This window comes from Plecotus auritus (genome assembly GCF_963455305.1).
Source record: "Plecotus auritus genome assembly, chromosome: 5".
NCBI classification, from domain to species: domain Eukaryota; kingdom Metazoa; phylum Chordata; class Mammalia; order Chiroptera; family Vespertilionidae; genus Plecotus; species Plecotus auritus.
The window spans coordinates 131,906,772-131,928,331 of NC_137776.1; the positions used below are offsets into that span (position 1 = coordinate 131,906,772).

A 21,560-nucleotide genomic window follows, 5' to 3' on the forward strand; every position below is an offset into this window, starting at 1 on the left:
ATGAAGGTATTTGTTTGTTCCTATTTGTCTTTACATAAGCCAAAGATTTCTTTTTCATGCAAAAGTGTTTACTAAGCATCTGGCCATATGCTAGCCTCCATGCTAGGCACTATGAATACTAATATTGGTGAGATGCAAAAGAGTGTAATCCTACTCTTCAGGGACTCACAGTCTAGGGACTCTCATCCCAAAGGCTGCAATGGCATATCAGTGCTTTTATAGGTCCTCAGAAGTTCCTCTGGCTAAGAGGAGAGAAATCTGAATAACTTCAGTGCAGATTTTCAGACTGCACCAGCAACTCACAGTTCTTGGTTCAGAAAAAGGCACCGTGGAATAGTCCTGCATATTGCAGCTATTCTCTGCTAATAATAACAAGTATCATTAATTACAGGGTGTTCATGTCCTGTGCACTACACTGCTGATTCTCTGTTGGGTATTATTTCTTTGTCCATTTATAGATGAGTCTGGGCAAGTCGGATAACTTGCCACTGGACACAGAGCTAGTAAACAGGAGACGGATTTGAACAGGACTTTATCTGACTGCAAAGTCTGACTATACTGCATCCATGTGTATGAGTTTAGATCAGGAGAAGAAGGCCAAGCCTACCAGTGGCTGAACTCTATGTTATAGACTTGTGCACAAGCTCAGCAAAAGCCAACACCTTGATGAGAAGAATCTTCTGCATTAGCGATGCACTTGACACTTGCAAGTCACCTTTTGTACCTGGGTTCCTTTGATTCTCACAACAATCTCGGGAAACAGGTAGGGCAGGTATTTTAAACCCAAGCTAGGTATCATAAACCCAAGGTTCAGAAAAGTTAAATAACTTACCCAACATCAAACAGCTAGCAATTTAGGAGCGGGGATTCCTTTCCAGGTCTCCCAACTACTAGTTATCTGTGGCTTAAAATTAGAAAATCTCAAGCTAGAGACTTGCTCACTATGGATTTCTAACAGAGCTACAGAGCTCCCAGAATTCCCTGGGAGCCTACTCTCTACCCAAGAGCCAGCTATAGTAAGAGCTCTGTCAATTGTGGCCTGCACCAAGTGATACTCGCTTAAGCATGCTTTTATGTGACTAGTAAATAATATTCTGTTTGCTTGATATTCCCTGTGGCTAAAGAGTAATGTTGAAGCTTTTCAAAACTTATTTTCACTGTGCTTCCTGGAGAATTTTGTACACTACTTACCCCAAATTGGGCCCTGTTCTGAAGTTTTTATTCAGGTAAAACTAATGGAGTTTCCCCAGAGTGAGGAATGTGTAATCAATCCCATTGTTTGATTTGAATGGCTTATTACCCGGCAGGAGAATTGTTATAGCAGAGGCAATTTAGAAAATCAGGTAAGATTGACTCCAGTCAATTTGCATACTGCAGTCCCTACAACAAAAAGTCAGGGTGTTTCAAGCCAGAGATAGTGCAGTCATTGAATGAGACCACCTGGGCAACTAACTAATCCCCAAAGAAAACAGAACTGGTGTGTGTGTGTCTGTGTGTGAATGTATGTGTGTGTGTACATGTGTGTTAAAAAAGAATTCATTCAGAATTGTTGCCAATCAAAGAAGGAAAATTAATCTTCCAAGTAGTTACCACTAGTATTTTCCTTAGATAGCTGCACTCAGAACCATGTCTTCACAGATCTCAAGCTTCTGGCCTTGAATGTGACATTTGTGTTTTACTGTGGTTGTACGTACTTTTAAAAAGTTGGAAAGATGCCTCTCTCTGAGAGGTGTAGGAATGATTGAGAGGTAGGGGAACGATTGGAAAGCTCCCCCAGTTGAGCAACAGAAATCTGGGGTCTAATTTGAACCCGGCCATTAACTTTCTTAACATCTTTGGCAAGTGAGCTAGTTCTTAGGCTAGCTCACAGGCCAAACCAGTCTCTTCTTACCCATCATCTGCATGAAGACTTTGGAGCAGATGTTTTCCCAGGCCTCTTTCAGTAATAAAATTTGTTGTTTCTTATGCGGTCTCATTCTTGGAAAAGGAAAGCTTTTGTCTGAAACATTGAACTGGAACGTCCTGAATTCCTGGGTTCTTGTCTCGATGGTTTCAAAAAATGAAACCATGGACAAAAGGTGACGGGTGAAAAGTACAGGAACTTTATTGCAAGCAGACGCTACCTCTAAAACTTAATTCTAAATTCTCAGCCTAAGACCCTGTCCCTCCTGGACAGACAGAGGGGCCTCGAGAAGGGGGACCACTGCTTCTTTGTCTTGAGGCATTAAATAGGCTGCAGTTCTTTGTCTGAACCTGACCCCTTCTTATTGGTTGTTTTGCTACATAGAATTCGTTTTCAAAGCTCAAAGCCCATGTAGGGTCCTCCACCTTCTCTCCCCCTTATTGTGTTGGTTGGAGTCACTGTTGATTTATCTTATAGCTCTCCCAGTTGTGTTGGCAGAGAAGGCCTTATCTTATGGCCCTCCCAGCTATTCAGGTCAGGGCTACTTTTGGCCTAACTTACGGTCACTTTAATTGCTCAGGCCCGAGATACCTTTTGGTTTATGGCTGTCTTTAATTGCACAGGCCAGATATATTTCTATTTGCCTATTCCATTTCTCTACTCTCTGTACAAGTACGAGAAACACCCTGGTGCCTTCAAGTCTCCATTATGTATTCCTCTCCTAATAGACCCCTTTTATTCCTAAAACTTTCTAAACCTAATTAAACTAGCTAGCTAACCCTTTCACATTGACTTGGTTACTGTTAGGTGTGATAAAACAATTGAATCGATACCCCCACCTAGGAACTGACATCTAGGCCACCTCACAATCAACATTCTCTTTTGCTTAGACCACATTCCACTTGCTAAAACCTTTATCTTTCCCCTCCAGACTTGCTCAGGATCCAGACCCACCCATAGAATTCCCCATTTAAAAAAAAAAAAATTGCCTAGGGTCCTTTAAAATCTCTGACTCATACTATCAACAATAACAAAATAAAATCTCTTACTCCCCATCCCTGGGGACTGGTGCCATTTTGCGCTTGGTCCATCTGGTCTCCAGATGACCTAATAAATTTATAATCCCATACCACTTTTGGCCTCCTGCGTTCCTCCTAACAATTACCACGAGGTTGTATGTTGTGTCTATGGACTCTACCCAATGAGCCCAGTGGGAAATGAAGGACAGAGGGAATGATACAGCTGCCTCTCCTAGCATTCAAATACATCCCCGTTAGGAACAGACAAGTACATACGCAAACACTACAGATGGCGGGAGATTGGCACCATCTTCTCAGTGAAAGATAAGATTACTCAGCTTACATCCTAATACTAACCTGAAGTGAATCCACTGGTGGGAGAATTCCCTTACAGAGAAGTGGGGTACCCCCCCACCTCACTCATCCACACACACACAATGGAGAAGACACTGACATCTGTCATGAACCTTCCAGGTTTATAGACATTATCTCAATAACCTCACGGCAACACTGAGCAGTAATTAATACAAGCTTTATTTGCAGGAATCTGAACTTGGAAAATTAAGCAATTTAGCAAGTTTAAAAAAGAAAAAGGAAAGAAAGGGCCTGGTAAGGGTAAGAGGCAGAACTGGGATTCAAACCTTGTGCTAACACCCAAGCTCTTTCCGGCATAGCACACTGTGTGTGCAGAAAATGCCACCTCCTGTGAATCACATCAGTTTGCCTCCCTAGTCCTCATTTCCCACCCCTATTTATGAGCATCTTTTCAGAGCATCACCGAGAGGTAGAGAACATTGCCCAATCTTGGGGGACACATGGGAGGGGCATTCACTATATTTCCATATCCTGGCCTTATAATCATTTTTACTTGGTGACTGTCCGCTTTTTCCACTTCAGCTTATTAAAAGCAAGGCCTCTCTGCTTTGATAGAATTCTCTTTTCATTGTTGGGAATGAAAAGTCTTTAACAGCTCAAAGGCAGGCTGGTATGAGGCTGGGAGCTGCATCAGCACAGAGACAGCCACAGTCGCATCATGAAACGCAAGTGCAGTTTGGAGAAGCAGCAGCTATTTGCAATCCTCCTTTCAAAAGGATCGCTTTCAGAATGTGGCATTGGGTGCAAATGGAAGCAGTCATCATTTTCAGGGGTTTTGTTGGGCTGTAGCAGCTGGGGACTCTCTTTTCTCATCTCCTACAACCCACAGACCCTCACACAAAACAGGAGGTAAAAATGCCGTTGTCCTTAAAATAAAACCCTGCTGTGTGCCTACAGATTGTAAGAACTTTTTATGGGAAAAATATTTTTTTTGTTTGTAAAGAAAAAGTGATCATGGGAGTTCAAGTAAAAACTCATCAGACATGGGGGGAAAAATAGATGTGTTTCCTTAATAAATATAAAGGAATAAAAATATTCTGATAGGAACAATAGGCGCTGCTCCCATGAGTAACATGTCCTAATTCCACCTTCCAAATGCCGGTTTCTCCAAGAAGCCTGTGTCATCCCCGTGTGAGACTTTTTCTTTCTTTCCCTAAACTCATCGTATGTTTTTATCTGAATACTTCTCCGTCTGGCTTCTCCTTCCCATTTGTACTCTGGTTAACCTGTGCACATATTTTGTCGTCTTTACCCATTTTATAAGCTCCTTCAGGAAGAAATTCACACTCTAATGGATTTATATATTCATTAAACAAATGTGAGTCTACAGTCTACTAAGTGCCAAGAACCATCTAGACACTAAAAATACAAACTCTGATAAGGTGTCTAATAACCAGTTCCTTTCCTCGAGAGTCTTACATTCAATTGTGGAAAGGAGACATGTAAACATGTATGTAAATTACAATTGAGGGTATGCAGGATGTATATTGAATTTATTTTATAACCTTTTAAATATTTCACTACTTTATTGAATGAATGAGGTGCCACTCTTAAACATCACTAAAGGCCACAAAGAATAAAAACTGGTGGAGAATTGAAAAATCAGTGATGATCTATGGGTCCTTTGGAACATTGTGACTCTCATATTCCATCCAGGGGTGGGCAAACTTTTTGATTCGAGGGCCACAATGGGTTCTTAAACTGGACCGGAGGGCCGGAACAAAAGCATGGATGGAGTGTTTGTGTGAACTAATATAAATTCAAAGTAAAGGAGCGGAGGGCCGGAACAAAAGCATGGATGGAGTGTTTGTGTGAACTAATATAAATTCAAAGTAAAGGAGCGGAGGGGAGAGCAAGAGAACCGGATAGAACAGCTGGATCCGGCCCGCGGGCCTTAGTTTGCCCAAGGCTGTTCTAGACCAAGCATTCCTACTAACTTTAGCCCTGGATTTATATATATATATATATATATATATATATATATATATATATATATATATATATATATATATATATATCGATTTCAGAGAGGAAGGGAGAGGGAGAGAGAGATAGAACCATCAATGATGAGAGCAAATCATTGATTGGCTGCCTCCTATATGGCCCTTACTGGGGATCGAGCCCACAACCAGGGCATGTGCCCTTGACTGGAATCGAACCCGGGACAGGCTGATGCTCTATCCACTGAGCCAAACCAGCTAGGGCTGGATTTTTCTTTTTATATATATATTTTTTTCATTGATTTCAGAGAGGAAGGAAGAAGGAGAGGGAGAGATAGAATCATCAATGATGAGAGAGAATCATTGATCAGCTGCCTCCTGCACGCCCCGACTGGAGATCAAGCCCACAACCCAGGCATGTGCCCTTGGCCAGAATCAAACCTGGGACCCTTCAGTCTGCAGGCTGATGCTCTATCCACTGAGCCAAACCTGCTAGGGCTGGATTTTTCTTTATCAGCTGTTTCCTCTATGCATGGAATAATTTAATATTAAGAGCAATCCTGGGGAGGCAGCCAGGTAGAATACCAAAAACATAGCTTTGGAGTCAGAAGAAATAATATGCACAAAAAATATAACATTGGGCAGTCTGTGATAAGTGCCGACTGAGGATGCCATTATTAAATGCTACAGGAAACAATAAAACTGACACTATTCAGGAGGAACTTTATGGGATAGGCATGCTTACTAGAGAATGAGAAAAGGGAAAACACATCTGGAGAAAAGCTTGATCATGGCCATGTGATCTAAAAAGGCAGAAAGACCATGGACATCTGGTTTTTCTTAGATTTCATGGTTGAAGTTTGGATTCCTGCCGGATAATATTTTGATGCTAAATGGTAAAGTGCCATCTGCATTCCTTTATACATTTCCTAAAATATTTTCTCCTGGTTACTGGTTCCTACTTCTTGATATATACTTTTTAATTTCTTAATTTCATGATCTCACACTGTCTTCGTTCCCTTTTCATTTCCATAACAGATCAATTTGTTTTTGTAGAACATCCACCTCCAACCTCCAAATGTCAGTATTCTCTATGGTTCAATTCCTTGCTTTGCATTTGAACTGTCAAAAAAATCACTACCTGAAATCATAGTATCACCCTTGAATTCAACATTGAATTCAGTTCTACCAAGATGGCTGTCTAATCTCTATGATCAATTGGATCAGTTCCTTCCTGAATTACAATTTCATTTTACTGAAATCTTAAGTACATTTACTTATTGATGTAATTGATGTACACCACTAGATCAGACTTAGCCATCTACTGGTTCCTTACATTTTTTATCCCAACAAGAGATTAATCATCATCAGAGCTATACCAGTACAATACATTCCAGAACTTGAAAAACTCTCTCTACAAAATAAGACCCTCCATCAAATTTCTCACTTCCATCGATTGCATCACCTTTCTCCCTGTCTGGGAGAATATACAAAAGTGGGTATATTTTATTCCTCTCTCTTTCTAAATCCGTGTCTAGTCACTGGATTTGATTACTCTGAAAGTCTTCTTTTATAAAGTCTCTGGCACTAAGAACAAACTACCAGTAAAAGAATTATTTCATTGAGCAAAAGTAATTAGACACAAAAAAGCATTTCTTGTTATGCCATCTCTTCCCCTATTACCACCTGCTTCATTCAGTTCTTGTCACCTCATTGTAGGCCTTTGAATAGGTTATAATTTTCTGTGTTTCTAGTTTCTTATCTCTCCTAACCAGTCATCACTTTTTACCCTGATTACTTTTCTTAAAAATATATGTTTAGCCCTAACCGGTTTGGCTCAATGGATAGAGCGTCGGCCTGCAGACTGAAGGGACCCAGGTTCGATTCTGGTCAAGGGCATGTACCTTGGTTGCGGGCACATCCCCAGTAGGAGGTGTGCAAGAGGCAGCTGATCGATGTTTCTCTCCCATCGATGTTTCTAACTCTCTATCCCTCTTCCTTCCTCTCTGTAACAAATCAATAAAATATATTTAAAAAAAAGAGAGAGAGACACAAAAGAGCTTAAATATATATATATATATATATATATATATATATATATATATATATATATATATATGTGTGTGTGTGTTTAACTAGAGGCCTGGTGCATGAAAATTCATGCACTGGAGGGGGGCGTCCCTCAGACCGGCCTGCCCCCCTCTCACAGTCCGTGAGCCCTCAGGGGTGGGAGGCGACCCGGCAATCAGGGGAAGGTGATGCTCCCATCTCACCTCTGCTGCTGCCACTGCCCATAGTGAAAGCCTCAGCCAGCCCTGGTTACCTGAGCCTTAGTGAGTGGGGGGTGCAGGAGGACCCAAGGACCCCAGGGGGCTGAGGAGACTCTGGCAGCAGGCATGTGGAGCGCCGGGCCTGCCCCTGCTGTGGGAGCTACCATCTTGTGATGGCATGATGGTCAATTTGCATATTACCTCTTTATAATATAGGATAAGCTCAGCCTTCTAACAAGTACTCAGTAACTTGAAGCTGACCGATAGAAATATAATGCAAGTTACCAATGTACGTTATATATAAAGTTTAAATTTTCTAGTAGCCATATTACAAAATATAAAGTGATAGGTGAAATTAATTTTAATAATAACATTGGTATATTTAACCTAATATATCCAAAATATTGTCATTTCAATATGTAATGATTAATAATTAATATTAATGAGATATTTCACTTTTTTCAGACTGAATATTTTTTATAAATCTTTCTTGTTGAAAGTATTACATATGTCCCCCCTTTTCCCGCATTGACCTCTTCTAGCCCGCCCCTGCCCCCCCTGCTATTGTCTGTGTCCATGCGTTATGCATATACGCATACAAGTTCTTTGGTTGATCTCTTCCCATCCACCCACCCTCTCCTGCCTTCCCTCCGAGATCTGCACTCTGTTCCGTGCTGCTATGTCTCTGGATCTATTTTGCTCATCAGTTTATTTTGTTCATTAGATTCCACACATGAGTGAGATCATGTGATCCTTGTCTTTCTCTGACTGGCTTATGTCACTTAGCATAATGCTCATGCTCCTGGTCCTCACAGTCCTGCTCCAGAACCAGTAGAAAGGAGACCAGTGGGTGGGGACTGGTCTTTGTGAGGGCGGGGGGGGCCAGCCCAGGCCTGGACCCAGGTCTGGACCGAGGTCTGGGCTCAGGTCAGAGGGCTGTGTGAGCATGTCCTGTGCTGACTGGCCACCCTCTGGGGTCTCTATTCCTCAGGAGAGTGCGGGGAGGAGGGCTGACTGAAGGGCTGGCCTGTTGCTAGGTTTCCCAGGAAGCCGGTTTCCCAGAAAGCATGTCCCCAGAGGCTGCGTCCTTCTTAGTGAAGAAGCCTGCCCACCCCTGAGGCCCATCTCTCTGTCCTGGTGTTAGATGAACAAGGGTCTCAAGGTCTCGGCCATGCTGACTAAATGCTACTCTTGCTAAATGTTAAAAGGTAGTGCAGTATTGTGCAGGCCAGCGGTAAACAGGATGAGCCTGTCAGGAACCCAGCCCTGTAATAGAGCAAGTGAAATCAATGTGTAATTAACCAATTGGCGTTTATAAGCATCGGGGAAGCCTCCTTCTCTGGAGACAGTACTTCGGATGTGAATCCCTGTCTCCTTTACTCGCTGCCAGTCAAGTGACAACCAGGGCTCGTTTTTCAATAGAGCACCCCAAGTGGGCACCCCTTGAGTTCCCAGAACACGGGCAAGTGCTTAATTCTGCTCAGAGCCCCCCAGAAAGGCCAATGTCTGCAGAACAGGCGTTGGGGTCTTTGCCTCAGTGTTGGACATGGAGTCTGGAGTTTGAAATGCGTCCTGAGCTTTAAAAATTGTGTGTGTGTGTGTGTGTGTGTGTGTGTGTGTGTGTGTGTACAAGTTAATTTCACTGTTGGTGCTTCTGGCCGGTGGGGACTGTAAGGAAGGCGTGGGACAGCCACTTCTTCAGAGCAGTGGGTGCTGGCTACCTGTTCAACCCTGAATCCAATCCCAGCCTCTGGCTCCAGGCTGGACAGGAAGCGTCTAATGCCCTCCAAGGCCCCTCCGGCCAAGGCCTCACGCCTCAGGGTCACTCCCAGTGCGGGTCACTGCCAGACAGTCCCTCAGATTCTCAGGTCCTGACTGCACGCAAGGTTGAGGCCCGCCATTACCCCAGTTCTCAGGGTTCTCAGGGCCGTGTCTGCCTCCACCATGGTAGCTCTAGGCTGCAGCAGCTGGACCAGCGCAGCCAGGCCATCGCCAGCAACTGGTGCAGCTGCTCCGCCAGCAGAACAGCATCTCACTCAGGGCTTCTGTTTCCACCGCGAAGGTGTGGCTCTCGAGGGCGTGGGCCTCTTCTGAGAGTTGGTGGAGAAGCTGGAGGGCGCTGAGCATCTTAAAGATGCAAAACCAACGTGGTGGCCGCATTCTCTCCAGGACAGGAGCCTCCCCGGGCTGAGTGGGGTGACACTCAGGACGCCATGGCCCTTCATACTGAGTCTTTGAAATCATGCATCTAGTTCAGATTAGCCACAGTTGAATTGCTCAAAAGCCATATGTGGTTAATGCTACCATATTGGATCAGACAGCTCTAAAATATACCCTGTGACTCCCATTTCCATTCTTTGCTCACATTCTTACCCTTACATCCTTCAGTGTTTTTTTTTTCTCAACATAATTGGAAACTTATAATATCTCAAGGCTCTCCAAGCTTAAGTTTTTTTGTGTTTTTTTTTTTAATTTTCTTTTTTTTTTTTTAAATATTTATTTTATTGATTTTTTACAGAGAGGAAGGAAGAGGGATAGATAGTCAGAAACATCGATGAGAGAGAAACATCGATCAGCTGCCTCTTGCACACCTCCCACTGGGGATGTGCCCGCAACCAAGTTACATGCCCTTGACCGGAATCGAACCTGGGACCTTTCAGTCCGCAGGCTGACGCTCTATCCACTGAGCCAAACCGGTTTTGGCTCCAAGCTTAAGTTTTAACCCTCCTGGGTGGATTTCCCTAACCACCATGAGACTATGATTTCATCTCATGAGGGGTATTAGCTACACTATGCAGCTGGCATGCCCTGTATGTTACTTTTTGTAAATGCATGAGAACTGCTGGCTGTCCAGATTGTCAATATCTTGAGGGCTGGTACTTCTCTTTGTCCCTCATAATACTTAGCAGAGTGCCTTTCATAGAGAATACTCAGTAAATATTTGTAGATGGAGTGATGATTGCATGGAATTATAATAAAAGTGTACATATAGACTTTACTAAGCAACAATCTTATATTATTTATCAATTGGCTATAATACCATACTATTCTACCACTAATTCCATGAGAAAGTTAGCTTTGTAGGTTTTCATAAAGATTGCTTTTCTTATTCTTGTTTTAGAAGAATAAATGAAATATGAGAAATAGAAGAATAACACACACTAAATGGAAAATCAAGTGAAACTAGTATAATTTTAGCTCTGGGATTTATTTGTATATGAAGTGATACGAATATTGATATCTGAAATATAGTGAGTATAATAATACTATGGAAGATATAATTCAGTGATCTCCAACAAATATTGTCTATCTTATCAGTATTGAGGAATTCTCAGAAACAAATTTAGAAGATTTAATAAAAGACTATGTTGGAAAAAGTGATTTGATAAGGGATCTCCAACATGAATTTAAGATAGGGGAGTTTTGTACACTTGGTTAGTGGATATGTTTAAAGATGTAAGCAAAAGCTTTTTTCAGAGAATGATAGATGCAACGGTGGATTATATGTTTACATGCAGAAGGAGTTGATGATAAAATTTCCCACAAAGAATTACCAATTAAAGTAATGCGTCCTGGTATGGAGGTTTAAGAGCTGAATATGGTTTATAGCTCCTTCATTATAGGGGATTTGTTTATGTTACTACCAGAGGCCCGATGCACGAAATTTGTGCAAGGGGCTCGTCCCTGCTGTGGCGGTGGTTGCCTCTGCCTTGGCCCACACCACCACGGCTTCATCCGGAAGGACGTCTGGAAGGATGTGAGCAGGCCAAATAATGGTTAGTTTAACATATTATAAAAGGATAGGTATTAAAAAACAGATTTTACATAAAATTTGAAAAAAAGAAAAAAAATCTAGAGGCACTCAAACTCTGCTGTCACTAAACACCTTATTCTCCCTTCAGGCCTATTCATTCTCTGTTTACAACCCATATCACCTTCATGAAATGTGATAGGACTTTTCAGATGTATTTGGAATTTATTGAGAGCTTTTGAAGCTTGAAGATTTCAAGACATAAATATACAGTATAATGACTGGCACTAAGGAAACTAATTTGGTTGAAAGCCACACATCAACTCTTAAAATTATATTACTATCTTCCTGCTGATCAGACCAAAACTTATAATATTTACAAGAGAACTTCAGAAAAAAAATTCTACTCAAACTCAATTAAAAATTTTTGAACATCTGGATAACTTTAAACAAAATTACAGCATTTATATAGTGTGCATATGCATTTGTAAGGATTTGTTTTCTCTGTAACATCTATTGTCAAATGGATGAAGCCTAACTTGCAAATGCATGACATATCATGCATTTGCAAGTTGTTTCATATATATATATATATATATATATATATATATATATATACACATACATATACACACAGGGTGTCCCAAAAAATGTAAACACATTTTAACAGCTAATAGCTCAATTTTAAAAATGAAATGTGTTTTAATAAATACTGTCTTTATAATTATTCAAAGTGTATGTATACATTTTGGGGGGATGCCAACTATATATATATACTAGAGGCCCAGTGCATGAAATTCGTGCACGGGGGGTGTGTGTCCCTCAGCCCAGCCTACACCCTCTCCAATCTGGGACCCCTCGAGGGATGTCCAACTGCCCATTTAGGCCCGATTGAGGTTGGTGTCTCTCTCCCTTCCTCTCTCTTAAATCACTAAAAACATTTAAAAAATGACAATAAATAAATAAAATAAAATCCACTGTAATTTTCAAAACTCACAGCAGCTCTGAAAGATAAGTATTATTTTCTTTTTACCAAGAAAGAGGCTGGCGTTTTTCAGAGATTAGTTAACTTGTCCAAGATCACGTTGCAAGTAAATATGTCTACAATTCTAATCTTTTATCCCAATACCATATCTTCCTTATTGATAGATAAGGGTCACATGAGATAGTGAAGAAACTATAAAGCACTATAGTAATTAATGTTAAATATTTTATTTTAATACTCATTATTGTTATGGCACACTTATTTGCTAACTATACATGAACATCAGCTAGATTACACTCTTTGAAGATACACGAGTTCCTAATTTTCTTTAGTTTTTATTATGGAATAACTATACCTAAATCAAAGTCTAGAGAAGTATACATGTGCTCATGAATTCCCTTTATATTACATTTGTGATTAGCTGCTGGTCTCGAAGAAGTTACATTCTATGTAATGACGCCAACACCAGGGCAAAGCATTAGGGCCCTGGCTGACACAGGAAAACCTTACACCATGATGGTACTGCAGGGTGATTCTTCCTTAACTTTGGCTACACCAGTAAGCCCTCCAATATAGGGTAATATGTAAGGAAAAAATTACTTACACCAGTTCATTCTTTTGGGGTAATAAAGGAAAATCATGTTCATACAATTTCAAGAGAAAGAGAAATAAACATAACAGACATAATAGTGAATAAAAATATATTGATGTAAATAATCCAGAAATTTTGTGAGACTGCATAATAAACTGAATGCAACATTGATTCAAATTTGAATGAAAATGGAGTAATAAAAAAAAGAAGCATAAAACTGAACTTAAATTCATTCATCTACTTGTAATCACTTTTGCATCTCAATAAACTAAGAAAGCTATTTAACTTTCTCTTGGGTTTTAGGATGAATCTTGGCATATGTTAATCCTGGAAATGTTAAAGTCATCACTGGTCTTCATAATCAAATCTCTATTTTTATAGTTGATATACTGAAGATATAACAAGTTATTACAAGTGGTTATACCAAAGACATGAGATCTAATAGATAGCTATACAAAATACATGATAATTTCAGAAACTAACACAAATTTAAAAAAAAATCATAAAACACTTTTCAGCCCAACTGGTAACCAACAAAATATATACTAAAACTATAAAAGATCCAACTGACAAAAATGTAAAAATTGAAAAATGACAATATCTACTATTAGCTACAGTGTGAGGAAGAAGACACTCTCATATATAGCTTATAGGAATGTTGAATTTTATAACCTTTTGGAGTACAATTTGGCAATAGCTATTATAATTTTTATAATTTGAAATGCAGGCTTGACTGAGTCCAGAAATTCATCCTAAGGAAATAGGATGATTCATGCAAAAATATAGCCTTAAGAATGTTTATCACAGAGCTGCTTATACAAGAAAAAAATAACTGACAACTACCTTTATGATGGGTCTTACAAATCATATTTCATCTATAAAATTAAAATTTAAAATAACTATGCAGTACCTAAAAATGTTGTAGAAAACAACTTATATCATTTTTAAATATTCATGGAAAATTAAAATATTCATGCTGCTATTACTGAACTTGTAAAATATATTAGTTCATAGAAAAGAGACTATGTGACTACATAGCAAAAAAAGTCAATAGCAGTTATCTCTTGGTAATAAGATTTTGGATGACTTTTTTTTTTTTAGTATATTGTGAAAATTTTCAACAGTGAATATTGAAGTGATTGCCGGGAGATAGGTACATGGCGGGAGGTAGAAGATGGTATAGGAAGGATAAATGTTGATGCACAGTGACTTGACATGGAGTGTACAGATGATGTGTTGTAAAATTGTGCACCTGAAACCTGTATAATTTTGTTAACCAGTGTCACCCCAATAAAATTATACAAAGGGAAAAAACAGTAAATATTGAATCCTATATACTAAAAGCCTAATATGCAAATTGACCATCACTCCAACACACAAGATGGCTACCCCCATGTGGACACAAGATGGCCGCCACAAGATGGCCAACAGGGGAGGGCAGTTGTGGGTGGTCAGGCCAGCAGGGGAGGGAAGTTGGGAGGGACCAGGCCTGCAAGGGAGGGCAGTTAGGGGTGACTGGGCCTGCAGGGGAGGGTAGTTGGGGGCGACCAGGCCTGTAGGGGAGGGCAGTTGAGGGGGATCAGGCCTTCAGGGGAGGGCAATTGAGGGATACCAGGCCTGAAGGGGAGGGCAGTTGGAGGGGACCAGGCTGCAGGGGAGGCCAGTTGGGGGCAACCAGGCCTGCAAGGGAGGGAAGTTAGGGGTGACCAGGCCAGCAGGGGAGGGCAGTTGGGGTGACCAGGCCAGCAGGGGAGGGCAGTTAGGGGCTATCAGGCTGGCAGGGGAGCAGTTAGGCATCAATCAGGCTGGCAGGGGAGTGGTTAGGGGGTGATCAGGCTGGCAGGCAGAAGTGGTTAGGGGCAATCAGGCAGGCAGGCAGGCAAGCGGTTGGGAGGTTGGGAGCCAGCAGTCCTGGATTGTGAGAGGGATGTCCCAGATTGGAGAGGTTGCAGGCTGGGCTGAGGGACCCCCCCGCCCCCCGCCCCCCGCCCCGTGCACGAATTTCATGCACTGGGCCTCTAGTTATTTTTATAAAAAGGAAAATATAAAGTTACAAAATTATGATTAATGATTTAATCTTTATCATAAGTAGATAAATAAATGAGCAATATCACAGGGTGCAGAGGGGGAAAAAGTAAATTAAAAAATTAGAAAAGCAAATATAAAGACAGGAATGGGAGAGATGGAAGAACTGTATTAAGAACTGTGTTTCAGTCCAAGCAAGGTAGTATACCCTTCATTTTTATTGTGTATACCAAAATTCACAGTCAGCAAAGTATACAAAGTTTTAAAAATTCCATGTTTCTTTCATTTATTATTTTCATCAACATCTGAAAAGTTGACATTATTTCTTCCCAGGCCTTATTAATGACTTGGAAAATTCTAAATGAAATGAAATATAGAACACAAATTAAAATCACTGACTATCAGGTACCATCATTAAATATGTTGTCTCATTATTATTATTATATTGCAGTCTCTAGTACTCTGCACTGTACAAAGCATTTTTGTGTATTTTATCCCATTTATTCTCATCCAAACCCTTGGAAGTTCTTTGTATCATTTCCATTTTACAGATGAACAAACAAAAATCTAGCAAGGTTACATAACTCCCCAACATCTGGGGTAGGCTCAAAGTGAATGCAAACTAACAAAACTGGCTTTACTATGTATTCTTCTCAACCTAAGCTTTCCTTTGAAGAACACCATTCATACCAGCCATGAAATTTCTATGTTTTATTCTCCTTCTGTAATCATACATTATAACTTCAAAGTTGTTTGCTCTGTTTCTATGATTGATCACAATGAGGATGTAAGAGCTGTTGATTACAGATCATCACAGTACAGAATTTCCAGCTACTTTCAGCAAATCATATCACAGATTTTCCCACATTCCATGTACGTGTTGTCAGGTTCTGCAAATTATTTTGATTTCTTTTTTTCAAATTTTAGCACAGCTCTATTCTTCACTTCTAAATGAATTTAAAAAGAATGTATGAAACAGCCCTCACTGGTTTTGCTCAGTGGATAGAGCGTGGGCCTGTGAACTGAAGCGTCCTGGGTTCAATTCTGATCAAGGGCACATGCCCAGGTTGCAGGCTCCATCCCCAGTAGGGGGCATGCAGGAGGCAGCCAATCAATGATTCTCTGTCATCATTGATGTTTCTATCTCTCTCTCCCTCTCCCTTCCTCTCTGAAATCAATAAACATATATAATTTTTAAAAAGCATTTTTTAAAAAGTATGCTTGAAACAAAATATATATCAAGATTATTTAGGAGTTGTACATTAGGTGAGGTGATTATAAAATTATAAACATGTATTATATAAATAAACACTTAAGAGCTTTTAAGGATGATGTCAAGATTAAACTGGGGGCAGAGTAGGTAAATTTACTAAAATATTATAGTTTTGTTTCCTATACAGATTGTAGAATTTAAAACATAAATTTTAGAAAGTAGCCTCTAAGGAGCATAAGAAATAATTCACTTCTTGTCACAAAACTTTTTTTCACCCTCATTCTGGTTATTTGGGGGAGGGAGTAGGTAAGTAGTTATCTAAGCAGATAAGCCCTCTAGCATCTCGACCCTGGGTTCCTGTTTGTTTTCCCATGAAATGGCATTTGCCTCCACTTCGTGAAAGCCTCCCACTTTAATCTACATTCAGGTCATACGCAAAAGTGTTTTTGGAGCTCAAACTTTTCCTCTTAGTTTTAGAAACCTTTATCAACTTAACATTGTCATTTGGCTGTCTCACAGGCATTTCACAAATAATTTGTCAAAGTGTAACTCTTCTTATTCCCCTTGAATTTTAGTGTTTCCTTTCTTCATCATCTCAGGAAATGGCAGCACTGTACATCCAGTTGCTCAAACCAAAAACCTGCCATCACCCTTGATTCCTTACTGTGTCCTACCTTCATAGGCAGTGCCCCAGCAAGCCTTTTCTTTGTTCCTACTAACTCTGTCCTGAATCAACCCAGCATCCTTTACCTCCACTGCCCATATGGTAGTCCAAGCCTCCTTAGAGAATTTCATCTCCACTTCCAAGCACCTTCGCCGCAAATGGCCTTCACACAACATTCCAGATAATTTTTTTAAAACAAAAATTACAATAACAACTTCCATTTCTTTTCCAATGTGTTCACCATTGATTTTACGCCCTCCAATAAGTATATATCTCACATGCTTCCATTTCTTCTTTTTGGAGCTTTAAGGTGTAGTTGACATATGCTGTGCATGTTAATGCACACAACTTGATGAGTTTTGACATATGTGCATACCTGTAAAGCCATCACCACAATCAAGATAACAAATATATCCATCAACTCAAAAAATGTATTATGGTTTTTTGATACCTCCCTCCTCACTTCCCTACCTATGTCTACAGATAACTACAGATCTGCTTTATGTCACTTAAAATCAGGTGGCATTTTCCAGAAATTTATGGAAGTGTATTAATACTTCCCCTTCCTTAAACTACTCACAGGGAGTCTAAATTGATTTCTTTAGTTTCACTCTTCCAAAAAGAAAAAAGAAAACAAAAACAGGTGAGCAAATTTAATGCAAATCATTGGGAAAATGCCAGCATGGTTGTCCAGTTTTTGGAATGGCTTGTGAAACTCCTGAAACACTGTAACACTTTCGTGAACTTGTATCTTTTTTACTTTAATAAAAATATATTAATATTACACTTCTGTTTTTAATGAAAATCTTAATAAGCCTTTGCCTCCATTCAGTTTTGAAATTCAGATTTATCTCTCTATTTTTTAACATTATCATCATGGTTTCAGAGATTGTATTTTGCTAGAGACACAGTGATGTTAGTTAAAGCAATTGAGTGGGCTCTGTGTGTGTTTACCAAAGAACTAAATCTTAACAATGTAAGAAATGCCTTACAATGCAAGGAATATATCATACTCTAAGAATTGTTCAAAGACTTTTCCAACAGGATTTTTTAAATTTAATATTTGATTATATATAACTTATTTCAGAGTATAAATACTTCTGATTATGAAGAATATTGAATTAATATTCTGAACTGTCATTTTTCTTCCCAGAATAATTATAGCATGTTTTTGCTTCTTTTGATTTAAGAAACATTTTAAGTTGCTTTTTACAATAATCATCATGAAGGGAAATGCCAAAATACAATTAATTTCACTTCTCTTTGGAATTTGACATTTTCCATAGCTGAGGAATATAAACATGCATCACCTAAATGAGCAGTATTTTAATAGCATCATTTTTACAACTCTTTAACTATTGTCACATTTCTTCATTTAGGGAGACGTGTGGTGAACAAAGAACAAAGACGTGTGGGATCTAAAGAACAGGTAGGATTTAAAGCATGCTTAAGTTTTTGTTGTTGTTAATCTTTAAAATTTTCTTTGTTTTGTTACTTAATAGTATTTTTTTAGTACTATAGGTTGTAGCCATGGTAGATAGACGTAGAGACATTATAGATGGAGTAAAATTTCAAGCTCAAAGAAATGAGTATGTTTTTATGGTCAAGAGTGATTATGAATCCATAGCATAACTTTTTTTAAATTTTTTTTCTTTATTGATTAAGGTATTACCTATGTGTCCTTATCCCCCCATTGCCCCCCCCCCCACTCATACCTCACCCCCCTGGTGTCTATGTCCATTGGTTAGGCTTATATGCATACATACAAGTCCTTTGGTTGATCTCTCCCCTTTACCCCCACCCTCCCCTACCTTCCCTCTGAGGTTTGACGGTCTGATCGATGGATGCTTCTCTGTCTCTGGATCTTTTTTTGTTCATCACTTTATGTTGTTCATTATCTTCCATAAATGAGTGAGATCATGTGATATTTATCTTTCTCTGACTGGCTTATTTCGCTTAGCATAATGCATAGCATAAACTTTTACAAGTTATTTTTTTTTTTTTTACAAAACATATATTGCTATAGTAGTCTTATTCTTACCTCAGTAGAATAAGTCAGTGAGTGGTTGATTTTAATTCCCCAAACCTACCTCATGTAGAGCCATGACTCCGCACCTGAGAGTTTGGGCAATGTCAGATCCACCCCAATACTGGAATGAGATGGGTTGGGTCGATGAGGGGGGAGCCATCAGTTAATGAATTAAGAAAGAAAACTGACATTTTTTCTATCCCAAAAAATAAATGACAATGTTCAGCAAGATAACTTTCCTTTTATTAGCATAAAAATATGAATAAGTAAAAATTCATTTGTAGCATAACTTGGAAACTGTGCTTTATGTTTATGGTTGTTGCTGTTGTTCATTGCTTTTCTGGTGACTATTATGAGTTGATCATTTATCATCACAAAAAGGTTTTTTTCCTCTCAACAACTGACATATCTTGGGGAAAATATTTTGGTAATTTATGGTCCACCATTAAAAAGGCTATCACAAATAGTCCACCATCTATTATTTTTCATAACTATAGAGCAGAGTTCAATGGTGGGAGAGTAGGGAGTGTCCCTTCACTCTGAATCCAAAATACTGGGTGAAATCCCAACACCACCCTTAAGATCCAACCTAATCACCCTGGACCTCAATGGTTTCATTTTCAAAGGAGGCAAATACTACCTATGCACAGGATTGCTATGGCATTTGAACAAGTTATCATTCTGAAAGTGTTTGGAACTTGCATTAGTAAATGACATAACTGGTGAGACTTGGGATCTAGCTCCCTAGAGCTTTCTTTCTTTTTTTTTAATGTAACTTTTTAAATATATACTTTATTGATTTCAGAGAGGAAGGGAGAGGGAAAGAGAGATAGAAACATCAATGATGAGAAAGAACCATTGATCAGCTGCCTCCTGCACGCCCCCTACTGGGGGTCGAGCCCACAACCCAGGCATGTGCCCTTGACCAAAATCGAACCTGGGACCTTTCAGTCCACAGGCTGATGCTCTATCCACTGAACCAAACCAGCTAGGGCATCCCCCGCCCTAGAGCTTTCTGTCTGAAATCCCATGAGCCACACAAGTGAATTTGCAAGGATTGTTGCAGGTGTTTGTATTTGGAATTCAACTTTATAATTTAAAAATGTATTTTGAGGGTAAATCAACTTACCATTTTAAAAGCTTTTGTCATCACCTTCATGGCCCTATGTTTGGAGTTCAGGAAAAGTCCTTCAGCCTCATGAAAATCTCCCCCTGCCTTCTGATGCCTTACATTAGAATCTAATGGGATAAAGCTCAGGCCCTCTCCTCTATTTCAATAGCCCTGGACTGGGTGGTTTTATGTATACTTTTTAAATATAATTTTTAAATCAATCATGTAAAGAATATCTGATTGCCCCTATTTCCGTGTGAATTCTCAGGAAGATGAGCAGCATGACTGGGATCACCTGCTAGAAAAGGAGAGGAGCTGGAATTAGGACCCAGCACTCTTTCCACAGCTCATATATATCACAAAGCATCCTGCTACCTTCCTTAGTGAGATACAATATTTTCATACAGATATTTCTAGAAATATTATCACAGTGATTTTATCCACATTGGTGTAGACAAAATATTTGATGGAGAAGAGAAGGGGGAGCAAAACTGATTGCTAGTTCCCAGGGTGGGTGAGAACAGCTGAAAGGTAAGTAGTAAGACAGTTGCACTAACTCAGTGTGGTGCCTTGGACAAACTCTATGGGGAGGCATAAGTAAGCACTCAAAAAATACATACAACTCTTTCCTGCTTGGTCAGTTGACAGCAGAGTCAGCCTCAAGTCCTCTTGCATGTGCCTTTAAAATTCAGTTCATCTGCATTTCTATGATAAAGAAATCAGACAAGTCCCAGGTCCTATATTTCTCTCTGCTTGTTGGAATTCTTCTCCTCCTTAACAAAACCCAAAGATCCTCTTTTCTGTATGCTCCTGCTTTTCTACTGTTGATGTGAAATCTGTGGTTCATCTGAGTATACGTGCTGAAGTCAGGGAAGAGGATAATTATTATATCCAAATGCACATTGAACGTTTCTTTAGAGACACCAGCCTCTTGAATTTCTATAAGAAAAAAAAAAAAGCTGTTAGGAAAAATAAAAATGAGGTTCCTACATGTTTGGTTAATTATTTAATTAAAAAAATAATTGTTTGTAATTAACTTTATTAAAGTAAACCTGTTCCTTTAGACAATTTATCCTAAATAGACTATTGAACAAAATTTAAAAAATAGTAATTTTCTTTCACCTCCTACAAACATACACATGCATACAAACAAACTTACACATATGTATACACAGATTATAACAAGGTCTCTTCCCCCTTTCAATAAAATATTTATATGTTTTTTAAAATAAGTAATGTTGAAAAAGTGATTTTGGAGAAAAGTTTAAATGATGGAGCCTTAAATGTGTTATGACATTTTGAATGGTAAATAATCTATGCCTATCAAACACTGCGTTTTAAATAGTCGTCATCTTACTTCATAAACAAGAGGCTGACTGTGTTTTAGAAATATGCTTTCATTGTGCTGATACCACGGTATAGGTTTCTCTTTCCTCAAATTGTCTCCACTCTAAACATACTGCTTGATAAAGATGACAGTAAAGTTAACTTGATTGCTAGGCAGCTGTATTGTTATCACCATAGATAAACACACTTATTTCCTCTTTGGAGTATTCCTGGTAAGGCATTTCTGGACAAGTATAATGCTTTCTTTTGAGTTGATTATGATCTTATTCACTCTAACTAGTCATATAGGTATCCTTTATACTTTTTTGAGGCTAGATTTAAAGCATAGAAAAGTTC

The 21,560-nt window shown here is 39.3% G+C and overlaps 1 protein-coding gene across 28 annotated transcripts in view; it reads left to right on the top strand.

The window, feature by feature from the left end:
* The window catches only part of PTPRD (protein tyrosine phosphatase receptor type D), a 2,215,209-nt gene that overhangs the window by 1,525,398 nt on the left and 668,251 nt on the right, over positions 1–21,560 (top strand). For all 28 annotated transcript variants that reach the window (XM_080668837.1, XM_080668841.1, XM_080668865.1 and 25 more), the window contains one exon: positions 18,117–18,166. The gene's annotated coding sequence lies outside the window, so the exon portion shown is untranslated. The remainder of the gene's footprint in view (positions 1–18,116; positions 18,167–21,560) is intronic.